An 8335-nucleotide genomic window follows, 5' to 3' on the forward strand; every position below is an offset into this window, starting at 1 on the left:
TGGTTGTGTAAAGTTATGTACTTCAGCAAGAAAAAAATAATAATAAGCTTGATAACTTAGTTTTGGAATATAAACAAAAGGACTTAATAAAGGAATGCCTACATGTAGCACTGTAAAACATTTTGATGAATAGCATCTGTCCTGTGGCATATTTTCCTTGAAAGTGAAATCCAGTGAAAAGCTGTTTTTACCAGGAAAAGTTTTATAAGGGTTATGAAGAAAATAATTCTCTACTTCAGACCTTAACTGTTTTCACAGAATATCTTAAGGATGACATTTTAAAGATGTTTAAACCAAACTATTCGTTTTCATCCATAATTAAAAGGCAGTACAGTGCTCAAATTTTCCAGCTGCCATATTATTTTTTATAAGTACACTAAATCTTTACGACAAAAACACTTGCCTGACATTGTCATGTACTTCTGACCTTCAAGGAAACAATATTCTGTCATGCAGAAAAGTGATAATTAAAATAATCAGTGTCATATTTATATCAAAGTGTTACATTTGAATATTAATATCCCCTGAAGACTATTTTTTTAATATTAAAGTGAATGAATATAATACTGAGTAACCTAAAATGAAAGTTTTAAAAAGATTTATATCCATTGAGAACACTGGCCTTATATTAAGGATGATATTACAGTTACAGGTTTTCTTTGTCATTTTTTTAACTACCTCTCATTTTTTAATTTATTAAGCATATTTTTTAAAAAAACGAGTGTGGGGGTTTCTTTTTAAATTTAGTTTACTTGAAAGGCTGGCATCGTAAGTTTCTTTTTCCATAAACTTAAAACATTTCAAAAATAGTTTTTTTAAGCAAGTATGATTTTCTAATTTATATAAAATTCAGGAGACATGAATAAAAGGGCTATTATCTATTCCCTATGCAAATATTTTAACTGTTGCAGTGTTTGACAAAATGGGATTTTTAAAAAATTGCGGAGTAGAAAACAAAATATTCTGTTTACACTGGCGTTGCTGACTATCCTACCATATTCAGCACTTTTAAATACGTTATTTATGGAAATGTAGTTAAAATGCAAGATAGAAAATATTTATAATAATCATTTCTTTTAACAAATGCCTGTGTTTTCTGAAAGTGTTAGTGTGTTGACATATTTTATTCATGTCATTTAAATACTCTTTGAATAATAGTTTTCAGTAATATGTTGAAAAAAGATAGCTATGAAGATGTTTACAAAAGTCATATTTTTTCCTAAAGAGTAAAGAAAAACCTAAAAGAATCATCACTTCTATTGTGAAGTTCTATTGTTCCTAAATTATTTAATTTTTTTTCTTGCTTAGAATTGAGTTTATTATGCTACTATGATATATACACATGTATGGTGTAGTATCATATTTGTTTCTGTGTTTGAGGCACAACAAATTGGTGCACATGACTAGAAAATATGTAATATACTGTGATACACTGCATGCATCCATCTTTTTAAATGTAGCCTTTATATTCTTGTTGTTACTATATATGATGGTGACCTGCTAGTCATAAGTTATCTTTATAAGATACTTTGGACTATTAGATGAATTGTCTGTTTGACAATATCTTTAATATTTTACCAAATGTAAAAGATAAGGGCCCTTCTAAAGAGTCCTAATCTCTAACCTGGGCATTTGTAGAACACAGATTTTAAAGTTGGTATATATCCTTTTGAAACCTGATTAGGAAGTTGTGCTAAGAAAGATTCTAGAGCAGATTTACACATCAGATGTTGATAACCATATGCTATGTGAGCATTTCTGTGCTAAACTCATGTTTTTGGGTGAGGGAGGGTTTCTCATTTAAGAGTATGTCTGTATATTTGCAACTCTACTAATTTTCTAAGTATGATATAATTCCTTCGTTTAAGTTACAGAGCTATTATAAATAAACAAAAAAGCCTTCAACTGGTGTCTATGCTACCATTCCAAGAGCACAATATTTGTTTTATTAGAATTTGAGTTTTCCTAGTGAGTAAATTCCTCCCTGGGGAAAAATTAGCACTTTAAAATGGACACTTTGTGTTTTCGATTGTCAAGGTATCTTTGTATACTGTTAGAATTTGCTGATGCACACAGAAAGAGATTAATGCACTTTCTATAGTGCCTAACTTTAGATGTATCTATAAAAGAAAGAAAGTAGAGGATATAGATTATGTATATATAAATAAATTGGAGAGCCAGATTTCTTCAGAGATTGATCTTGTACATTAATCACACCAGTGATGGATGGATGGCACTTCTTTACTCGGGCTGTTATGATGTTATCCAAAGGTAGTATAGATGCTCTGACAGTGTTAGAGTGTGCACATGAACCACAAGAGCAAAACACAACTTTGATACTGAAGTTATTAAATGCAGAACTCAAGACCATAATGTGATCTTTTTTTTTTTTTTTTTTTTGAAATCTTAAAATATGTACATAGAATGACCAGTTCAGATATGTGGTCATAGTGCATGGTGTGTTTATTAGTATCCTTTAATGCTGCCTAGGTTCTGACTTACAGAATGAAATATGTGTTGTTTATTTACCTGATAGTTCAGTTTTGCCAAAGGACTATAGGGATAAGTGAATAATGTTTATTTATTAGGAGCAAAAATACATTTTCATCCCATTAAGCTGATTTAAAATCAGCTGATTTTTACTTTTGAGTTTATCCATTTTTCTATACCTTTAACTTATTTGTACTTTTAAAAATCATATTGTAATTATGACAAATTATATCTCAAAAAAATACCAATTATTACATGCTTTGGTGTTGAAAAGAGAAGGAATTTAAAATACAATCAAAAAGAAAAAGTAAAACATACTGGAAAACCACCTAAAATTTCTTGGCCAGGTACAGTGGCTCAAGCCTGTAATCCCAGCACATCGGGAAGCCAAGGAGGGCGGATCACTTGAGCTCGGGAGTTCGAGACCAGCCTGGCCAACATGGTGAAACCCCGACTCTAGTAAAAATACAAAAATTAGCCGGGCATGGTGGTGGGTGCCCTTAATCCCAGCTACTCGAGAGGCTGAGGCAGGAGAATCGCTTGAACCCAGGAGGCAGAGGTCGCAGTGAGCTGATATCATGCCACTGCACTCCAGCCTTGGTGACAAAGCGAGACTCCATCTCAAAATAATAATAATAATAATAATAACAACAATAATATTTTTAAGTCTTAAAGAGACAGAAAATGCCTATAGATAGAAGTCTATCAAACATGTATTTTGAATACTTTGATCTTGACACATTGCCAAATTATTTTGAAAGATGGTAAAGATATTTCCAAAAAATATTTTCGCCTATTTACATTGACAGTTTACGACCATAATTTTCTAACTATATTTTTCAAACATGTAGTTTTGTGTTTTCCATCTTCAAATTCCTGACCAATGGGTTTGTTCTCCTGTGAAAACAACATCCAATCTGCCAAAATTTTTAATTCTTCACTTGCTACAACTGCAAATATTTATCAATAAAACTGATAACCCAAAACTTGCTTCAGATTTTCTCTGCAATGCTTAAAATATCCTTGCAACACAAGACAATGCACAGTCACCAATACTATTTCTAAATACCCAGATTTTATTTCTTTACAAGTATTTTTAAAATTATTACTCTTATAGGTGTAGTCCTCTCCAGCCCCAAGTGACATTTTTTCCGATGAATTCAAGGGACTGGTCAAGACTTTGACTTTAGTGAAAACAGTACAAAAGGCAAAATGTTGCCCTAAGTGATAGAAGGTCCTAGTATGGGAACTGATTTTATTATGATAAAAGCTGTAAGATGAGTAGGGAAACGGAACACTATATTAAGCATTGATGACAATAACCAAATATAATATTCTTAAATATGTCATATGTGCAACATGAAATTCATTCTTCCCTCATTATTTCTCATGTTACATCTCGTTTCAGAAGTTTCCGAATTTTAAAACTGTTGACTTACACCTAACTGCTCTCACTGCATTACAGCTTTTAAACAGTTAGAAATAAAGATTTTAGAATAATAAACAGATTGTGTTTCTGTCCTAAGCTTGGATACATGTCCTTTCTAAAGATTTAGCTTTTATTGCTATATTAAAAGAATGCCACATACAGTGCTTACTAATGGAAATGTATGTCCACAGATTCACTTAGGTAGGATAGTATAAAAACATCACGCACTTAAAATTACAAATTTGATTTCAAGTTATATTTCTGTCTCATGTGACTTTGGTCAAATCATTTATCTTCTCTGAGTCATTTCCTCATCTACAAATGACAAATAAAATATGTAATTAGCAGGACTGCTATGAGCATTAAATAAAACAAACATGGAAAGAATAAAGTGTGGCATACATTATTATTTTATCAAAGTACTTCACGTCAATAATTGTTATTGTATACTTGTATTAAATGTCATTTTAATGCACTTTCCCCTATTTTTTTTCAAAACATGCATTAAACATCTGATTTAGCTAGTCCTTAAAACATACAATCATATTTTAAGATGGAACACTATATCAATGTTATTGCTTTTCTCAGTAATGTGATCCCAAATCACTACTTTCAGTTCACCATCACCTCAAATCTATAGAAATGTTTCTTTCAATGACATAGATAGATGATAGATAGATAGATAGATAGATAGATAGATAGATAGATAGATAGATAGATAGACAGCTATACAATTATAGGTTAAAATTAAAGTTTAAATAAGAAAATCATTTGAAAATTTTATTTCCAAAGGAAATAAAACAACATTTCCAAGGACAGAAATAATATCAAGTTACTTGCTAAATATATAAATGAATTATAGGGCTAAGACTAAGTTATAAGAGATTGACAATTAGAAAACACTTTTTAATATTAAGGTGGTATGATTTTCTTTAACAATTTTACAATGAAAATCAAAACTTATTAAAAGGTGGTAATGGGCCAGACACGGTGGCTCACGCATATAATCCCAGCACTTTGGGAGACTAAGGCGTGAGGATCACTTGAGCCCAGGAGTTCCAGACCCGTCTGTGCAACAAAGTGAGACCCTGACTCTAAGGAAAAAATAAAATGTATAAAATTTAAAATAGTAATGTGCCCATTAAACCTTTTATTTTAGAGTAGTTTTAGATTTATAGAAAAACTGCAAATAGAGAGGTCCCTTATACATCTATGGGCATTAATGAACCAATATTGATCATTAAGTTCATACTTTATTCAGATTTCCTTAGTTTGTAACCTAATGTCCTTTTTCTGTCCCAGGATCCAATTCAGGATACCACATTACATTTAGTTGTCATGTTTCCTTAGGCTTCTCTTAGCTGTGACAATTTCTGAAACTTTCCTTGTTTCTGATGACAGTTTTGAGAAATAAACTGGTGTTTTGGAGAATGTCCCTCTGTGGGGATTTGTCTGATGTTTTTCTCATGACTAGACACAGGGTTTTGGTTTTTGGAAGAACACAACAGTAAAGTGCCATGCTTATCACGTGATATCAAAGGTACATGCCATCATTGGGACTCCTCTTAGCTGTGACACTTTCTCAACTTTAGGCGACTCTTAGCTGTTGATGTTAACCTTGATCACTTAGCTGAGGTAGCATCTATTATGTTTCTCCACTGTAAAGTAATATATTTTAAAAGAGATTATATTGAAGGTAAATTTTCTGGACATTTACACTGAGCTAAACAAATTCTAAACACTAATATTAGGTTCCACTAACTGATTGCTAATAAATGCTTTAAAGAAAATACAGTGAAGTGGAAAAAATAAAACTCCAAAAGTCTTAGCCTGAATATTCACCTAATAGAGGTGAAAGTGAATTTTTCCCTTGAACTATATGTGCAATTAATTACAATAATCATCCACATACTTTGGATATTAAAGATCCTAGTCTTACTAATTGTCGTAAGAGGTAATTTCAATTTAAACTACCATTTTGCTTACTGCATTTCTATATTGCCTTCCACTAATCAATGAATACTGAATATTGAAATAATGTAAAAAACCTGATATATTTCCTGCTGGCTTTAATCGATTTGTCATAAATACATTTCTTGTATATGATTTTTAAATGTTTGCTAAATATTAAGAATTTCAATGTGTTTGGTTTTATAAAATTACATATCGAATGTGTATAATTTTTTACTACCATGTTCATCACACTTAATCTATATCCATATATTGTACTCCACCAATATTTATTAGTGGACAATAAAGAAGTTTTGAATGCATGAATACAACTTAAGAGGCACCACACTTGGTTATTTTGCAATGCCAGAATAACGGTGGGTATTCATAAATTGAATAGAGAATCCAGATTATGTTTCCATCAATTTAAGTTTTTCTGGGTTTTTTATTCCCCCTTCCTAGAATCAATTTTATCATTTTACCTATGTAAAATAATATACTTCTGGAAAATGCTAGAATTTTCACCATGTAACAGAATTTGAGCATGACAATAATGTAAAAATATTCAGAAGTCTCAAACTATAGATATCTTTGAGTTTTCAAAGTAAACAAAATACAGCTGTTTTCATTTTACTATATTGTGGAAACCTATGGATGTTATTGTAAAATGCATATGCATTACACTGACTTTCTTAAAATGTTTTGAATTAATAAAGAATTCAACAATGTATCCTTAGAAAGTTATTGTTTCCTCATTGGTATGACACTATAGGAATAAAAGGTACACTTCTATGTGTTACTTAAATTGCTTATGCACTTGGGGGAAAATAAATTCTGGCTAGATTCTTTACATTGTTCTATAATGTTTTAATTAAAATTTTGCACCTTTTATAAAAAAATATATTGTTGAAATGACTTATGTTCTGAGAATTCAACTGAGAGATATATCATATTGAGTTCAAGTGATTCTCACCATTTCCATGGTTACAATAAATTCAAAGTTAAGTTCAGACTTGGGAAACAATTGTTCTAATAGAGATAAAAACATCCTGATCAGTCCTGTGCTATCCTCAGATCGGGATTAAAATAAAATGGGTTTCAACAGCAGAACGATTGTATAAAGTTGTGTAGCCTGAATACACAAAGGGAAATGAACTGAGGTAATTAGTTGGAGCTTTTAAGTAGCAAAAAATTATTTTTGCTTCCTGTTGTTTGAAGAGTCATTTCATTCTTCCACTCACTCTGCATTTGGATTGCATATCGTGCTAAACGATGAAAAGAGAGAGGCAATGCAAACGTATTGTCTAAGAATTTTATACTCAACCTCAAGAGTTTCGATTAGATGATCTAAGGATATTTTAACCTTGATAAGGGTTCCCATTTTTTACCATTTTATTTTTTATGAATAAATTAGAAGTTACGTTCTTCTAATATATCACCTCTCTCAACAGTGAAACACCACTTAGTAGACGCTGCCCCAACCAGTTAGGTAGTGGCAATTTCCAGATTGAGCGTTTAGCCCTCGCATTCCCAGGATGGTCCTGCTTGTGTTTATTCCCTCATATCTATTTCTCCGTTGAACTGTGAACAGGTCTTTTGAAAAGTGCAAAGCATTATGCCAATAAATGTCGGTATTGCTGGCACCTATCCGCTACCAGTTTTTTGGAAAGGGACGAGTTGGACTCCTGGAGGCAGATAGCTGAAGACTTTATTGGGCTGTAGTTACTATAACACGTAATCACCTCTTTAAAAAGCTGACGACAGGTGGGACCAAGTGAAAATGAATGGGCAGGTGAATAACAAAGTCCTTTGAAAGCAAGTAAATGACACGGCAATGAAGGGCACGCATGTCTATTGTGCAAATTCATTCAGTGGTTATCTCATAATACACTTGTAACGTCCTTATTAACACGAACCTGACCCACCGTGGACAAGAGAAACATAAGCAGCAAAAAGGAAGAGGAATACACACACGCGTGTCCATAATAAAACTCGCTCTTGGAGACTCAGGGCCAGCCGTGCACTGGAGACTTGACGACTTGCGTCGCTGTGACCTCCGCCCTGCAGCGTCTAGACCCTCGATTGCCCTCCACTGCGGCTCTGGAGGTCCCGACTCAGGGCATGGGAAAGAAATCCTCACTATCAGAAAACAGAGGGGCAATTGGCTGCTCTCCCGTTCCGGCCCAACCCGACACCCATCAAGTGGGTCCTTGCGAAGAGGCTTTCAGAAGAGGCTCCCAAGGTCTCCCAGGCCCGCCCCGCCCCAATCACGCTCCGCTCAGCCCTCCAACTTTTGGCCTCCAGGAAGTTCGCAGCGTCCTCACGCTTGGCAGGAAGCTCCTGCCAAGGCTTCCGGAAAATCCTTTAAAAAACAGCGCGTGCGCTGGGCGGGGCTTGGTGAGCTCTCACCCCTATCTCCAAGTTCCGGGTGTTGTCGCGAGGGTTGGTCTACCCGGAACTTCCGGT

This window comes from Mandrillus leucophaeus, unplaced genomic scaffold (assembly GCF_000951045.1).
Source record: "Mandrillus leucophaeus isolate KB7577 unplaced genomic scaffold, Mleu.le_1.0 Scaffold524, whole genome shotgun sequence".
In the NCBI taxonomy this organism is placed as follows: Eukaryota; Metazoa; Chordata; class Mammalia; order Primates; family Cercopithecidae; genus Mandrillus; species Mandrillus leucophaeus.